Consider the following 18,571-nt stretch of genomic DNA (forward strand, 5'->3'; position numbering starts at 1 on the left):
AAGTCATGCTTTGTTTGCAGAGGTTTTTTTTTACAGCCAAGATCCTCAAATGTGTGCTGTTTATAAATTGTACCGACGTCCAGTCTACCCAACCAGTTCCTATCCATCACTGAGCCAGCAACTGGCAGCAGTGTGGATGTCAATTCAATTTGGAAACTTGTAAATTTAAGGGGCTCAATTTTGCCCAAGCCCGTATTGCCAGAGTTACGCCAGGTTTTCTAGGCCAGAAATGTGACATATATATTTTCCCCAATCTATAAATGGAATTCGGATCTGTGCGGCATGTCCAGTCGCCTCGGGGGGTGGAGCCTGCTGTCTGCGCCGAAAAATGAAGCCGGGCCTTCTGCACATGCACAGGAAAAAAAACGTACGTTTTTGACATCACTCCATTGGATGCGCATGCTCAGTCCGAGTGCACTCCCGGTCCGCTCCCCACCCCTAGCCCAGGCCGAAGGGCTTGCCGATCCACTCCCCCGGCCCGACGCTGGCCCCGAGTGCACTCCCGGTCCCCTCCCCACCCCTAGCCCAAGCCGAAGGGCTTGCCGATCCACTCCCCCGGCCCGACGCTGGCCCCGAGTGCACTCCTGGTCTGCTCCCCGCCCCGAGCCCAGGCCGAAGGGCTTGCTGATCCGTTCCCCTGGCCCAACCCTGTCCCCGAGTGCACTCTCGGTCCGCTCCCCACTCCTAGCCCAGGCCGAAGGGCTTGCTGATCCGTCCCCCTGGCCCAATCCTGTCCCCGAGTGCACTCTCGGTCCGCTCCCCGCCCCTTGTCCAGGCCGAAGGGCTTGCTGATCCGTCCCCCTGGCCCAATCCTGTCCCCGAGTGCACTCTCGGTCCGCTCCCCGCCCCTTGTCCAGGCCGAAGGGCTTGCCGATCCACTCCCCCGGCCCGACGCTGGCCCCGAGTGCACTCCTGGTCCGCTCCCCGCTCCTAGCCCAGGCCGAATGGCCTCCTCCGATTTCCTTACCTGCGCCGATTTCTTTAACTCTCCGCAAGGTTTTTCTCGAAAGGCCACATGCACTGGCCTAAGCAGAACTGGAGTAATTCTCAGCTGCTCAAAGTTCCCTAAACGGCCAGAATTGGCGTAGGTGGCTGGTTACGCCCCCTTTGGCTGCAAAAAATATTTGCCTAAAAAAATCGTAACTAACTGAGTTACGCTGGTGCAAATTGATTGGGGAAACCGTGGATTTTTAACTTCGGCCAAAAAAAGCAGCCTGCTCCAAAAAAATGGCGCAAATCACTGGGGAAAATTGAGCCCTATATTTCTACATCAATATTATCGTGCATTTGAAGAAATATACTATACTGACACTATAAGTGCCAAAAAATAGGTCATTGCAAAGAGATTTCCACAATTTAAATAAACCAAGATGCAGATAGTACCTGACTTCTGCTTCACTTCTCTACTCAACTGTTTTATAAAGTATTTTATGAAAAAGTCATAAACTGTACTAAAGGTTCTGTGAGGAACTGCATTTTCCAGTCAGCCATCATCTTTCGCCCAGGCACGGCGCTGCTCAGGACTTGCGGAAAATTCTGCGAGAGCTTAGCAGCGGCGGTAATCGGTAGTGCCCCGCGGCAACCTGTATGCGCCCACTGCATAGCGCTGCTTCCCTCGCGGAGTCCTTCCACCCCGCATGCGTCCAACAGAGCAAGTGGAGCACAAAAGGGGCGGTACGCAATTTTATCCCGTTAATGTCTTCAGGGCAGCAATGGATGGGTAATTGTTGGTGTGGCCAAAAAAACTTTACAAACCACATGAATGAAACTAAAGACAGATTAGTGGAAAATTACACTGGAAACTATGGGGTCAAAATTGCCCCTGTTTGTGATGTCCATTATGGCCTCCAGGGGACACTAACACTTTTTGTCTGGGGGGTGGGGAGAGGGTACACTATTGGCCCCAGGCTGCTGCGCATCCGCCGATTATGTCATCGCCGCGTATGGCGATCTCTTAGCACTGCGCGTCGACCCCTTTCCGCCCCGCGACAGATTTTGCCCTGCGCCCCACGAGGCTGCTACGAGTGGAGTCAGCGCCAGCCTCATGGGTCGCGAACTAGGCCGACATCCACACCTAAGGCAGAGGTTAAAGGGGAGATTGTGAGCGCCCCGCGCCACCATCTTGGTGGTTTTCCGATTCACCAATCGGCCCGACTTCGTCGCCCCTTGCATGATCCGGGCCGCCATCATGCAGCCCGGCACTCTGTTTTGGGTGTTGGGCTGCGGTCTCGGCACCATGCTGCCCTGGTGGACTAGTGGAGGCCATGTGCGCAGCGGCCCTGCGCTTTAAGCGAAGGGGAGCGGTATTGAACCTCGTCACCGTGACGCAGAGCATCCATGTAGTGCTGCAGCATCACCCCAGGAGCCGCCCCAAGAGGAAGTGAAGCGCGAGAGATTGCACTCCACTTCCTCTCAGGGATGATCGGGGACAGCAATTTTGCGGCCGGGGTGGGACTTCCGCACTGGGAGCAGGAAGTCCAGCCCGAGCCGGTTACTGCCCCCAATGAGGGCGCTAGGAAATTTCTCTCCCTATATATCTGGAGATTCTCAACAATTGCGAATCTAAAAATTTAATGCAAAGTTTCAGGAACCTAATTTTTGCCTCATTAATCTGATTGTTAGGCAGCCAGAGTTTGTATAACCTCGAAACCAGAAAATAGTGGTAAACCCAGAGCATTGTACTTGTGTAAAAAGACATGTACATTCTAATGGTCGGAAGTGCCATCTTTCTGATGCGAAATTAAACTGAGCCCCTAGTGCTGAATAAAAAGACAAACACACTGATATTACATCAGCTGATATAAAATATCCCATGCAGTGCTACTTTAGTACCATACTAAAGCAGCAGCCTAGATCATATGCTAAAGTTTATGAAGCTTAAACTCATAACTTTTTTACTAAGATGCAAGTGTAACTTCAAACCAAGGCTGTCACCTACAGGAGGAGAGACCTTTAATATCTCTAAAGATAATAGCTTGATATGAACAAGGAATGTAGTGAGTTTTTTTAATATATTTGTTCTTGGAATGTGGACGATGTTGTCATGGCTGCATTTATTGCCCATCCCTGGTTTCCCTGAGAAAGTGGTGGTGGGCCTTTTTCTTGAACTGCTGCAGTCCTTGTGGTAATAGTGAAACCACAATAGTTTCGGTAAAGAGTTCCAGGATAATGATCTCGTGATGATGAAGGAATAAAGACATATGTCCAATTCGGGATTGTGTGTGACTTGCAGGGGAATTTTGAAGTGAAAATATTCCACAATATTGCTGCTCTTTGTCCTTCAGTGGTAGAGTTCACAGGGGAGGGAAGTGCTTTCAAACTGACCTTGGCGAATTGCTTCACTGCATCCTGTAGATTGTACAGTCTAGTGCCCTGGTGATGGATGACATGGATATTGTAGTCCAATAACAGACGTGCAGATTAGACAAACTGTTCTGTTCCGCATGTATCACGCTTCTTGAGGTGTAGTTGTGAGCAGTGAGTGTTCTTGACTTGTAGATTATTACTCATTTAAGAACTCAGAAGGGTCTGAGCTTGACTACGTTTGCCTATTTTAGAGGGTCTATAACACATGCTGTTGTTTAATGTAATTTAATCTGCTGTTAAAATTGAATAATTTAATCATAGATTTTATCAGTTAGTTATACATTGCTGCCAGTGTAATCTTGCTTAAATCTAATATCCTGCAAATGGAGACATTTAGTGACAATCAAAATATAGAACTCCTCCTGAAGTGGTTATCAGCTTTCCACTGTATTATTCAGATCATGCTGTACATTTATCAGGCAACTGGGCTGACCAATGCGCATGGAACTGGGTTTGAATAAACTGAAGAGCAATCACTCCTTTTATAAAATCAGTGTGTGTGTGTCTTTATTCAACGCAGACACATTGATCTTGTAAAAGCAATTGCTCTTCATAATTTAAGCCCAGTCTGCACATACAATGTTGGCAATGAGGATTGGAAAAAGCAGCTATAGTAGATGAGGGAAAAAATATCTGAGCAAGGGGAAAAAACTCAATTTGCATGTGGCCTGTGAGTTTATTATCAACATTGCCATAGCATTGCCTAGTGTCCTCAGGTAACGATTCTTTGCCTGAAGTGTCTAATGAGGTTTGATGGGTCAGTTATTGGATTTAATGTTACAGCACATGAGTAGAAAGGGGTTGAGCTGCTTCACTTTGGGCAAGAGTTACACAAAAGTTTGGACTAATACAGGGGAAAGTAATGGTTACGCCAGCGCCAAAACAACACAAGACCAATAATTTTACACCTGAGAAATACCTGTTTTTTTGCACAAAAGCACCTCAGATTTATTCCCTTAAGTAATTACTCTCTAGTAAATGTTGCTTTTGAATGAATAGCAGAGTTTCCCAATGTAAGGTCCACACTGAAAATATGTAGCCAAAGTCTGAGTTAATTGAGGTCAAAATATCTCAATTGTTAGGCTCCATGTTAGGTAGTGGGCCCAATAATTAAAACTTCTGCAGACCCAAAGTACAATGACCTGGTACATTCATTGTGAAGATACAAATTAATTTATGAAACAATTATCTTTAGTTGGGCTCAAGCTCGTGTGTTATTTCTGTGGTGGTAAATATTTGCATGATCATGAGTGTTTAGTAAAGGGAAAATTATGTCAATCTTGTGCAAAGATTAATCATTCTTCACACATGCTGCTTGCAAACAATATGTGCGGGAGAGACAATTGAACATTTTTGTACATGACTAAGGCAGTTAGTATTGAAATGAGTTCCAGAATGCAGATCATGATCTCCAAACGCATTTCAAAGAACATGTGTTGACTTGCTTTGAACAAAGTATTAAATCTAGTGCAGACAATTAAGCAATCCGAAAAGCAGAGAAGATGTGGAAGTGAACCAAAGCTCACAATCAAGAAGTTAAATACTAAGCATGGAAAGCCAAAACGAAAAAGCATATAAAGTTCAAGGCAAAGAATGTTATTTCAGTATTGTGCACATTCAAATGAGCATGAGGGTCTAATAAAAAGCAAACTACGTCAGTGACTCCGCTGTAGAGTACACCAGGGTGAGTGCTGCCATTCGGAGGGTTTGAGCGTCTGATCCCCATGTGGATCCGGCGAGTTTCTGGATTAAGTCAACTCTACTCTTTAGTTTCTCCCTAAGGTTCTGGAGATGTTATCTATATGACAGGGTGCGATCAAGCCTGACTTCTAAATAGGAGAGTTTTTTGTCATGGTTTACCACTGCGTTGCAAAAGGAGACTTTCAAAGTTTGGTTTGCTTGATGGGTATTGAGGTGGAATGTTGAGGTGATGGTTTTTTGTGGGTTTGGCCGAAGTCACCACCGGCGGAAGTAGGTATCCATCCTCTGTAAATCACTGGTCAGGGTCTCTTTGGTGATGGACCGATTCATGTTTTGCGTGGCCAAGGCAATGTCATCAGCATATACAAACTTGCGGGATTCTGGTTCAGGCAGGTCACTGGTGTAAACGTTGAATAACATGGGTGCCAGGATAGAACCCTGAATGCGCTGTTCAATGTCCTATATCTGCTCTTCTGGGTACCAGTAAAAGTGGTGGTTAATTCTTGGTGTATCAGAGAGACTGTGATCTACGCAGTTTTGAGGAAATAGAATGGAAGATTTGCTCAAAGCTAAGACTGTGAAATGCGTCAGCACAGCTGTTTTTGTATAGTTCTGATACATATATCAGTGCTTGGTAAATTCAAAGCAATGATTAAAGGCTAAAAAGAGTCAGAATTGGTGAGGGAAAAGGTGGGTCTCTTCTAAGTAAATAAAGCAGAGCATTGTTGATGAAGTATATAAGCAGTTTCCAAAAGTCTGCAAAGGCCTCAGTAAATTAAATGGAGCAGAAGCAAAAAAAAAACCACATCGATACATCGATACAGCTTGTTGCGCAATGTCATAGGAAATCCATTACTACTCAAAGAAAAGTGAGAAGATAAATGATCTAATGGAAAATGATAACTGACGTTATCGATGGTCCTCTTGGATCCTCAGTGGCTGACTTTCTGCAGATATGTGTTCAAATAAAGTAACATGATCTGCCAACACTAGATGAATTGGTTTCCAAAATCAGGAAATCATCAGGTCAAAATCTTTCCAGAAAACTGGGCCACATGCTTATTTGTGGAAAGTGTGAATTCAGTAAGAAGAATTTTTGGGGGTATATTATTAAACATAAAGGTAATGGAAACTATCCAGTAGGCAGCATCACTGGAAAGCACCACTGAAATGGGAAGTTTTATCAAGATGTTTATGCGCAACTCCTATTTTCTCCATGACCTGGCTACAGTCACTGGAGGTGAAAGAATGCAGAATCCTGGTGGGAGGTCAAACATGGCAAAACATTACAATAATTGAAAGACTTGCTTTTCCAGTGAAATCATTGTGTTTATCCCAACATTGAGAAAGTTACAAACTTGGGGTAGAAGTAAGGTTGGTTGAAATTGAAGCAATGCAAATTTCAATTGGACAGGCTGGGAATAGAACAGCCATGCTAGTCATATGCTGTCACCTTCTAATCATTTAAGATGGCTGTAGGAAAAGAAAATCTGGAAGATTATGGGCTGCTTTGTCTTTCACTCACTGGAATTATGGAAGGGCAAGATTTGCCCCTGCCCATTGATATCACTGGAAACATACTGCATTTTGGGATGCTTTTCTGTGTGAATGGAGAAGCTTCATTTGATATAGAAACATAGAAACATAGAAATTTACAGCGCAGAAGGAGGCCATTTTGGCCCATCGTGTCGACGCCAGCCGCCAAAGAGCCGCACGGCCCTTGGTCAGCAGCCCCGAAGGTTACATATAAACCTACGAACAACGAACAATGGTGGAAAGGCAAAAAGCACCCATCCCAACCAGTTCCCCTCACACAACTGCGACACCTCTTATACTGAAACCTTCTACACTCCACCCCAACCAGAGCCATGTGATCACCTGGGAGAGGCAAAAACCTGATAAAAACCTAGGCCAATTTAGGGAGAAAAGAAATCTGGGAAAATTCCTCTCTGACCGATCCAGGCAATCGAAAATAGTCCAGGAGATCACCCTGGCTGTATTCAATTCCCTGCAGTACTTACCATTATATCTGTGCCGGCCAATAAAAGATTATCCAGTCTAATCCCAATTACCAGCTCTAGGTCCGTAACCCTGCAGGTTACGGCACTACGGCACTTTAAGTGCCCATCCAACCATCAAGTGGTGAGGGTTTCTGCATCCACCACTCTTCCAGGCAGTGAGTTCAAGATCTCCACAATCCTCTGCATAAAGAAACACCCCCCCCCCCCCCCAAATCCCCTCTAAACCTTCCACCAACCACCTTAAAACTATGCCCCCTCATAATAGACCATGCCCAAATCCAAAGAGGACTGGAAAATGATGGTCAAGGTCTCTGCTATTTCCTCTTTTATTTCGCTCAACAGCCTGGGATGCATTTCATCTGGGCCTGGGGACTTATTTACTTTCAAAGCTGCTAAACCCCCTAATACTTCCTCTCTCACTCTATTTACTTCATCCAGAATATCACACTCCTCCTCGATAGCAGTATCTGCATTGCCCCTTTCCTTTGTGAAAACAGATGCAAAGTATTCATTAAGAACCTTCCCAACATCTTCCACCTCCACACAAAGATTAACCTCATGGTCTCCAATAGGCCTTACCTTTTCTTTAGTTACCCTCTTAGTCTTAATGTATTTAGAGAACATCTTAGGGTTTTCCTTAATTTTACTCGCCAAGAATTTTTCGTGCTCTCTCTTAGCATTTCTAATATCCTTTTTCATTTTGCCTATTAACTTTCTATATTCCTCTAAAGATTCTGTAGTATTTAGCCGTTGGTATATGACATAAGCGTCCTTTTTTTTCTTTATCCTCCCCTGTAAGTCCCTAGACATCCAGGGGGCTCTAGAATTCTTACTCACACCCTTTTTCTTCAAGGGCACATGTTTGGCCTGAGCATTCCAGATCTCCTCCTTGAATGCTTCCCACTGTTCCGATACTGATTTACCCACAAGTGTCTGTTTCCAGTCCACTGTGGCCAAATCACTCCTTAACTTAGCAAAATTAGCTTTTCCCCAATTCGGGACTTTTATTCCAGGTCTATCCTTGTCCTTATCCATAATCATTACCTCCTCAAAAAATTCCATCAGGTTAGTCAAACACGATCTTCCCTTAACAAATCCGTGCTGACTGTCCCTAATTAATCTTTGCCTTTCCAAATGTAGATTTATCCTGTCTATGCAGGGTGGATTTCAACAGTTTTGCTACTTGAGTGATTTACTGCCAATGGGAGGGAGGGAAATGGAGTGTTGCTGCAGTGTTTTAGAGGCTGCAGCTGCTTAACGGGCCAGAAGTTGAAATTAAGGAAGATTGATAATACCATCAATCAACAATACGATAATCTCAGATTATCTTGGGTTTTATCGTAGAGGACAGGAGCTGAACATCATATTTGTTAGAAGTCAATGGAGAACCCATTTCACCCCCAACCCCTGCTCCCCACCCCCAACCACACCCCGCAAAAAAAAAAACCCACAATCATTTAAAAAGACAGTCCACATAGTCTAGGCTTAAAGAAAGTTATACAAAGAATCATATAAATTTATAACACGGAAGGAGGCCATTTTGGCCCATCGTGTCTAAGCCGGCCCACCAAGAGCTATCCAGCCTAATCCCACTTTCCAGCTCTTGGTCCATAGCCCTGTAGGTTACAGCACTTTAAATACCCATCCAAGTATTTTTTTAAATGTAGTGAGGGTTTCTGCCTCTACCACTCTTTCAGGCAGTGCGTTTCAGCCCCCACCACCCTCTGGGTGAAGAAATTTTCCCTCATATCTCCTCTAAACCTCCCCTCAATTACTTGAAATCTATGCCCCCTGGTTGTTGACCCCTCTGCCAAGGGAAACAGGTCCTTCCTATCTACTCTATCCAGGCCCCTCATAATTTTATATACCTCAATCAGGTCTCCCCTCAGCCTCCTCTGTTCCAAAGAAAACAAACCCAGCATCTCTAACCTATCCTCATAGCCAAAATTCTCCAGTCCAGGCAACATTCTTGTAAATCTCCTATGCACCCTTTCCAGAGCAATCACATCTTTCCTGTAATGTGGTGACAGGAACTGCACACAGTACTCCAACTGCGGACGAATCAGTGTTTTATACAATTCAAGCATAACGTCCTTGCTCTTGTATTCTATACCTCAACTAATAAATGCCTTCTTAATCACCTTATCTACCTGGTCTGCTACCTTCAGGGACCTGTGGACCTGTACTCCAAAGTCCTTTTGTTCCTCTACACTTTTCAGTGTCGTACCATTTAATGTGTATTCCCTTGCCTTGTAGACCTCCCCAAATGCATTACCTTACACTTCTCCGGATTGAATTCCATTTGCCGCTGCTCTGCCCACCTGACCAGTACATTGATGGTTGTGGAGATTTACCAGATACTGTTATGCCACTCCTTATAGAAACACAAATGAGGCATCTGCTACAACCTTATTCAGGCATTAAAAGAAAATCACTTTACAACATAGAAGCTAGGCAAAGCAGAATGATCTCTTCAAAGAGGAAGATGGTCGAAGAAGATTAAAGAAATACAAAAGCAAAATATTGCCGATGCTGGAGATCTGAAGTAAAAAGAGAAAATGCTGGAAATACTCAACAGGCCAGACAGCATCTGTGGAGAGAGAAACAGAGTGAATGTTTCAGGTCGATGACCTGATTAAAAAAATAGTCTGCCGAGTAAAGGCACAGATCAGATTTCTGGTAGAAAAAAGAAACAAGAAAACTCGTCTGCACTCCCTCACCTCCCCCCGCCCCCCATCACCAGCACACACACACCATAAACATACACAATGTCATTAAAGAAGTAGCCAGTTGAGGCTGCAGAGAGCTGGTCATAGAGTTAGCAAGGAATATGCCCCATTGCACAAAAATTAAGCCTGATATGATTGACACAAATGATTCCAAAGTTGATGGATACGAGGTTGAGTTTGATGAAACATGGAATGAAGACACAGACACACTGACTGGCATGTTCCCCTAAATAAACAGATGGGTTTGGGGCATGGGGGTAACTAAAGTGCTAAAAATGGGATTCCGACCTGATCCCGCCTGCAGTTCTGATTTTAATGGAGGCAGGACGGGAGCATGATGTGAGACAGGTGACAAACCTGCTTCCAGGGGATGGATCATTAATTTAACTATTATGATGAAGCCAACAGCCTCTTTTTTTAAACCTCCATTTTGAATTTAACTGCCTGTGGATGGGTTTCACACAATTAGTGAAACCCGGCCGTTAAACCGAGGCAGGGACTGCTGCATCCAGGAGGTAAATGGCTTTACATTTACCTCCTGGATCTAGGGACCCTATCTAACCCACCCCCTGCGATCGAAGCCCCTACCACGAGGTCGGCCCCGATCCTCTCTTTTCCCTCCCCCCAGCTGTTCCCACCCCACCCCATCCCCCATCCATCGCCTCCCCTGATCCTCCGCAAACCCATCCCCCTCCCCACCAATCCTTGGCCAACTCTAGTCACCCAGCACGCCCCCCACTCTGCCAATTCCCGATATCCTGCCAATCCCCAACCAACCCATCCCTGATCCTTCCCTCCCGCGATCCCCGATCCTCCCCTGCCGATCCCTGACCGAGCCAGCCAATCCTGTCCCCCCTGCCATGATCCCCCCAACCAAGCCAGCCAATCCCCGACCACTCACCTCCCCCGGACTGACCACCTCACTCCTGCTCCACATTTGAAGACCTACCTGCCTGCAGCCAGCCAACCTCTCAATCTGGCTGGTTGTGGGCGGGAATCCGAGGCCTCACCTGCAAATCAGGCACTGCCGTTAAAGTCAGCAGAGCCATTTCCCACCCACCTTGGAGGCCCTCTGTATGCCTAACTGGAGAAAATTCCAGCCAATTGACAAAATCCGGGTCCATAAACGCAACAATTCTAAGTTGTGGTCCAATGAGAATACTATGTGCTGTTATGTCCACGAGATGTATAAAGATAGTTTCACTCTTTGTAGGGCCCTAGCTAAGTAGTGAGAGTGCTAAGAAATGTTTGCACTTGTTTGAGTAAAGATTTATTGTGTCTACTTCTGTTAGTAATTTTAATAAAACATTGTGTGGTGCTTGTTTCTGCAGAGCTGGTGTAATATAGGGGATGATGCGGTGTTGCTGTGCCATGTTGCTAATACTGACCGTTATTCCACAGTTAAGTTGTCACATCTGTGAATGATCAAGCTCTGGGGCCTGCAATGAGATACTAATCTGCCAGTAGCCATTCCTGGTTTAGCATTCTTTTGACCATCAAAGAATGTTTTTGTCAAATCCATTATGTAATCAAATGATGCATTTGATAAGCAGTAAAATAACTTTTTGAGCTTGTTTTCAACTAATCACTTTGTTGTTCTAATTGTTTTAGAAGTTGCTGTCGTGACCCAAATGGATGGTAAGAATCAGAGAAAGACAAAAATGGGGAAAAATATTTTAAAAGCATTTTCCTTAAGGATAAAAGAAAATAGGTTACAATGGATGGGTTAAATTATATAAGGGAAAACAATTATAAAAGGGTTTTAAGAGTTTATTTTTGTAGTGTAAGGCTAATATTGCATTAAATAAATATGCTTCTCTTAACAGCTAAAAAGCTTTATTAATAATGTTTTTTTCAGCTTTATATTGTGTAAAAATGACCAGCAATTGCTCTGGACCTGTGGCAGTTTGAGGGTTTATTGTGGCCTCATGATGTATATCACACTGGTGGCAGGGAAACTTTCTATAACCCAAAACCGTTTTTTATTATTCTCCTTAAATGCTGATATATCCATCTTAAACAAAAGAGCAGTAGTTGTTACTGTGATATTGACATGCCCACAGTGAGCAGATAGGATCCCATGTGAGATGGTGTAAGGCGCAGACACTGAAGAAGCCTGCGTATGTTCTTGCTGCCAGCACAATTAGCAATGCTGGAAATATCATCTGTGCAGTCACCGGAAACCACTCTGAATTTATAACTTAGAATTTGTGTATACTTGCCATGATGTGTGTTTTGATCTTAACTGAGTAAGAGAGGTTTCTTTGTACACTGTGTAGGTTAATAATTGATAAAGTGAAGTCAGTATCTTCCTTAACTCTACTGATGCAACCAATAATTTAATATTTGTAAAACAATAATTGTATGGTCGGGACTTTGCGATAAAAATAACGGGGCGGCTATCAGTGCTATAGTAAATCGGACAGCAACTTCCAGCGACCGCATATGCGCAGCTAAATACGGAAATCTGGTTGCCTTGTCCTCCAGAAGCTTCCCTATATAAGCATCTTGCCAAGAGACTCGACATTCAAATACATGGCAGGGTGTATGTTGGGCTACTTATGTGATAGAGGCCCACTAAGCACAATGGAAAAGGTTAGGGTTTTCCATTAAAGTGCAAGTGAATTTTTAATGGCGCGATTAGTCTTAATTACTGCCAAATAACTTTGCTGACACTAAAAATTTACTTTTACAAATATAGCATCACATTCCTTCCAATTTTAAATATTGTTGAAGATTTTAAAAAGTTAAAAATTTGAATCTTTTAAAAAAAACTTTATGTCCCTTTCATCTCTCTTAATCCCATCTTTCTTTCCTTCTCTTTATTTCACCTTATGTACATTATTTTACATTGAATTAAATATTCTAACTGACATTTCCTGGTTCAGACTCTGCATGACTCAGTAAGGATGCTTCAATCTGATTGGTTGAGGAGATGCACAGTTGCTTGCTCTGCTCACACAGGCCCCAGATGTCCTATAGAGGATTTCTCATTACTGCAGTTCCAGTGCATCAGTCCATAAAAAGTATGTGGACAACTGTTGGAGTAATGAATGGCTAGAGCTGTTCGTTGGCCGCTGACCGTAAAATCCAGGCCAATGTCTTTAACTTAAAATACCTTGCAATACTTTAGCTGCACTTTGTTAAGTCACTTAATGTACAAAAAAGCATGAGTATGGAGAACTGCCTTACAGTGCTTGCACATTACTGTTTTCATTAAACACTCAATAATTTATCACAATGCATATAGTGGGTCACAGACTGCCTGGGGCAAGGGAATCTTGATTTTGTGCATACTTCAGTAAACTGGGATCAGGAAGAAAAATGTAAATGAAATAAACAAGTTTATTTTGTCTGTTTTACACTAATGCTGATGTATAAAGTGAGTATATGAGATCTAAACTGGTCGAATTGGAGAACCATTTGAACACAATATCATGTTGCAGCTTTTTATCCAGTGCACCACTTTTTTGTTTTAAAATCAGATTAGGTTTTAGAACAAATAGCATTTAGATTTTATAAGAATTGTACTAATATTCTCTAACTAGCACTTGGTGCCAGCAATATTGTTTTCTGTCTCATAATTGTTTTGGCATTTAAGTTTCATAAGGCAACATATTTGAGCTATATATTAGAATATTTAGAATGATCTATAGAATATAACATTTGAAGTATCTTACCTTTGCTTGGAGTGTTGATAGATGGATTAGATTAAATAATAAAACTCAGAGAATTCAGGAAATTTGATTTTTGTTTTTGGCAGCCATGAAATTAAAGAATGTGATTGAATAATTTATGTAAACTTTAGGAGACACAGCAGTCCAGCTCTGGTCACCATAATGTCAAGTTGAAAAAAAACTAGATCATTTGTCATAGACAGGAAATGAGGCACTGAATAAAGGTTCCGACAGGTGTTGCTACATACATACAACATGATGGCATTCAAAGGTTAGAAAAGGGAATTGTGCAGAATTACCAATTGTTTTGGGAAGGAAAAATTACTGGTTATAATCAGTTTCAACAAAACAATCAGCTTGGCTGTTTATTTTGTGGTAGAATTTGAGTTGTTTGATGATTACATGTAAGCATGTTTCAGGAAATTTTTGTTTAGTCTAGTGTTCCAGCTTAGTACCTCTTCAGTTAGGGCGAGAAGTTTTCTACAGCTCAGAAAAGGGCGACTAAATGAAATGACTCATGATTTAACAATTCAATTTAGTGTGAAAACACCACCATTTTGGAGTCCAGCAACTACCACTAAATGCAACAAGGTCTGTCAATCAGGCAGTGAAGATCCCAAGGTTGTGTGGCGGGATATGTGTTTGAATGATGTGCATTGAATTTATCTGTGGTGATACTGCCAATTCCACGGGCCCATTAGGTTGTCATCTTGTGAAATGAGTAAGCAGCTGGAGCTTTTGTGCTCTCATCAGTAGGCTTGACGACATTCACTTGGTGGAGTTTCTTTTGTATTTTGACAAAGTTTGTAGAAGTTGAAAGAATAACTCAAAATATCGTATCAATAAGAAGGATAGCTATCAGTACTTCCAGGAAATGATACCACATACATAAAGTTTGTTGTGATACTGATGACTATATGAGTTCAACCCTTTAAAACTGCATTAAAAGAACAGAAGAAATAGGAACAGGAGTAGGCCATATGACCCCTTGAGCCTGTTCCACCATTCAATAAGATCATGGCTGATCTGATCATGAACTCAGCTCCACTTCCTTGCACGCTCCCCATAACCCCTATCAAAAACAATCTCTTTAAAACAAATCAAAAGTTTCTGTTTGTTCCAAAAATATGCAGTAAATAATGTTCAGTTTGGTGCATCTTTATAGTTTACTTTATAATATTTAACATTACAAGTGCATAAAAATAAATTTTTTATTCTGCATGTTGCTATTTATCTGTCCATGACCACTAACTTGTCCCAATTATAACGCAAAATGCTTATTTAGAATTTAACCACACCTGAATTATTTTCTCCTCTTTAAATACTGCATAACTTTTAAAAATGGCGATCATGGCTGTGTAGTTTCTGTTTCTCTAAGAATCGGTATATGACCTTTATTCATCTGCATATGTCTTAGTTCCTCATGAAAATACGCCCACTTGGAACTGTCCTGTTTAGTCATTGATAAGAAGCTCTATGGTGCCTTAATAGCTTTTAAAAAAAAACTCATTTGAAATGTCCCTCAAATGCTCAGATCCATTAATCGCTGAAGATAGAGTGATATATGGGGTGGTTGTGAAAAATTCAGCAACTTGGACTACCACACACTTCTATCTGAAGCAGGCTGTGTATGGGAAGCCACATAAAGAAGACTGCGTTTCACGGTATAGTTTGACAGCCATTTACATGTGATTCATAAGACAAAATCCTAAGTGCCTATGACTCCAATTTATCTGCTTCCATTGACTGTGCTTTATCTAGTTCTCAGCTAGGGTTCGGGATAGGTTGCTTGTGGAGGAAGGGTCATGTGAGTAGACTCCTGTAACTAAAGAGACTATATCATGAAGACCTTAGAAATAAAAAAAAGACCGTTAGTGTTTAAGGTAACCATAAAATACAACCTGAATAGGAAAGGCCAAAGCTCTACTTGTTGGAAAACAATGGGATATATTAGACCATGCATCCCAGGGTTATGACCACTTGTAAAGTTCTGGAGGATTACATTTAAATTCTGGTATTATGATGCTTGCTAGCACATAATTGTGTATCCTTGCCCAATGCGCTGTGCACCACACTTTGAGGCAAAAAAATAATAATTTTTGTTACAACTGGCCAGGGCAAGCTTCATAATACTTAGGGAAATTATGCCAATTGGTCCCGAAACTGCATTTCATTTTTCCCTACCCTACTTTTCCCCCATTATGCAGCTGGCCCATACAAAACCAGTGCAGGAATGTAGCCAAAGACCAAATTGCAGTTTTGAATGCTGTTTGCAAAGTTTGTTTTCAGGGAAGTTAGGTTCATCTGCATTTTGTGCATTCATTTCTATTGCTGTGGAGGGCATATTTTTTGCAGCTGCAATTTCACTTGCAGCAAACAAAATTCTCCAAATAGGAATTTGTTTAGGGCTTCCAAAAGTTCTCCACAATTTGGGTAACAAAGATTACTTCACCAGGAGACAACAAGGGTAAGTGTGATTGCACCATTCGGTATTATGTAAATCTGTCATTACCCCAGGAACTCCAGACAATCCTAGCTGGATATCAGAAGAGTCTTCATTGCCTCCTCTTTGCAAGGCCAGGCCAACCTGCAGATAACTTCAGCAGCAGGAATAGCTCTTCAGTAGTTCTGAAAGTCACCACTATATGAAGCTTTTATGCAGCTAGACCCATCCAAAAGGGATGCACGGCAGATCAGCCAGTCTGCTGTTTATAGATGCTTCAGGCAAGTAAGAAATTCCATATTTACAAGGGGCATTGCCTTCATCACTGTCTTTAGAAAGGAGACAGTAGCTGGACAGTGCATAGACGTTTTAATGCTGGCTGAATTGCCAAAAGTGCATGATGGTAACCCTCGGGGTTCCTCAAACCAACCCCATGATATTTATGAATGGAAACGGCTCCTGTTCCATTAATGTGCATGTGATGTTGGACTACAGAAACATCATAATTGAATTCCATGTCAGATATTGTGGTGGTTACCATGATGCATTGATTTTGTACGAGTGCACCACTCCTAGATTATTTGAAGACATAAGAATTCTGGATGATAGCTGCTAGGAGATCAGGGTTACCTTCTTCAGCTCTAAACTTCAGAGCAGCAGTTGAAAGAAAATATAATGCAGTACATGCCTCAAATAGAGCTGGTGTTGTGTATATCATTGCAATGCTCAAGTGCAGAGAGTGCTGCATGGATCAATCGGAGAAGGGTCTTGCTGTGTGCCCAAGCAAAGACATGCAGAATAACCACATCTGCTGCATGTTGTACAATGTTGCTGATCAAAGAAGAGTAAGTGTACAACAGAACCTTACCCTTATCAAAAAAGCGGTTTGAACCAAGGTGAAATCAAGTGGACCAAATTTATTTACCTACAAATGAAATAGGATTGTGTCACAAATAATAATGATGTTGCTTCCCTTTGGTGACCCTATATTGAGTATGTCTCCTATTTCCCAGCCCTTTCCTGCATCCAAGTCTACCTTGGACGGGGAAGCACACTGTTGCTGTTCAGTGGAAGCCTCCAAAATGCAAGTGATCCTGTACCTCTTGGTCATGAGTCATGATGTGGCTTTGCGACAGCCGATGCCACATTGAAGAATGCAGTGGCTGCTGCGACTGCCTGGTACTTCTTCAATCCTTTAAGCCGGCTGTCTGGGTTAGATAGATGTGCTGTTATCCTGAGTGGAAGCTGTCTGATCTGCCCTTCCTTTATAAAAGGAAGAGCGTGCGGCAAACCAGTCCCACTCACCCCTTCCCTCAACGACTATCTGCCCCACCTGTGACAGATACTGCAGTCCTCATATTGGACTGTACAGCCACCTAAGAACTCATGTTAAATGGAAGCAAGTCTTCCTCGATTCCGAGGGACTGCCTATGATGATAGACAGGTTGGTGTGAAGTAACTCAATAACAGGTTAGGCATTAATCCTATAACAGACTTCTTCCATTCAGGCACGCATAAAGCTGTAGGTTCTTGATAATGAGACTGACGGTGTCTATGAACACTGAATTTAGCTGTGGCCATGAATGAAGAGGGTTGGGAGAATGTCTGAATTGTAGTGGTGACTTTTGTATAAAGATAAGCCTGCAGCTTCTTCATTTAATGGTAAAATCACTAGAAATATTTTGTGCAGTGAGAAGTTTGTGGGGACTGAGGAATGTAGTGTTTGCAAGAGAGTTGTAAACACTCATCTGAAGTGAGACAGCTGATGTGTGTGGAGAGGCAATGCCTCCTAGATTTTTCCATTTTTTATTGAGCCATTTAGCATAAAATTGTGCATTCCACAGGGTCTTGTTAGCTGTTTGAAAAATATTAAAGGATAATTATTATAAGTCCATTGTGATTGACTATTTAAAAAAAGAATAATTATCAACAAAATTGAATTCTCAGAAAGCAAACTATTCAAAATGGTGTATTCAATTTTGTCACCAGGTTTTGATTGGACACATTTTTTATCTGCTTTTCCTCTGTTCTTGCTGATAGCGCTGAGTAGTTATGAGGATCTTCCTGTTAGAAACAGGACAAATTTCTATCATTTGACTTGCCTCAACTGAGGCTTTATTTATGGCTCTCCGGGCTCGTCTTGTCCAAGTTGACCTACATTAGTATCCGGTCTGGCAATGCCTCGATTTTAAAACTCTCATCCTTATTTTCTTAATTCCCCCATTGGCAGCCATGCCTTCAGCTACAAAGGCCCTAAGCTCTGGGATCTCCTCCATAAACCTCTCTGCCTCTCTCTCTTTTAAGATGCTCCTTAAAACCTAGTTCTTTAAGCAAGCATTTGGTCACCTGTCCTAATATCTCCTTATGTGACTCGGTGTCAAAGTTTGTTTGATAATTGCCCCTGTGAAGCGTCTTTGGATGTCTTACTACGTTATAGGGCCTATATAAATACAAGTTTTTGTTGTTGACTGAATCACACACACACACACACACACACACACACACACAGAAGATTGTGAAATAATGAAGAGCTTTGATTTTCTGACTGAATATGATCTGGAAGAAAAGAAAATTATGCAAGGAATTTAAGGTCCTGCTGTATTCAATAAGACGCAGTAAAAATAAATATATTGA

The 18,571-nt window shown here is 42.4% G+C and overlaps 1 protein-coding gene across 2 annotated transcripts in view; it reads left to right on the forward strand.

Moving 5' to 3' along the window:
* LOC139260324 (adhesion G protein-coupled receptor A3) overlaps positions 1 to 18,571 on the forward strand; it is an 841,088-nt gene that overhangs the window by 465,029 nt on the left and 357,488 nt on the right. The window lies entirely within an intron of this gene.

Source organism: Pristiophorus japonicus, chromosome 3 (assembly GCF_044704955.1).
Source record: "Pristiophorus japonicus isolate sPriJap1 chromosome 3, sPriJap1.hap1, whole genome shotgun sequence".
Classification (NCBI taxonomy): domain Eukaryota; kingdom Metazoa; phylum Chordata; class Chondrichthyes; family Pristiophoridae; genus Pristiophorus; species Pristiophorus japonicus.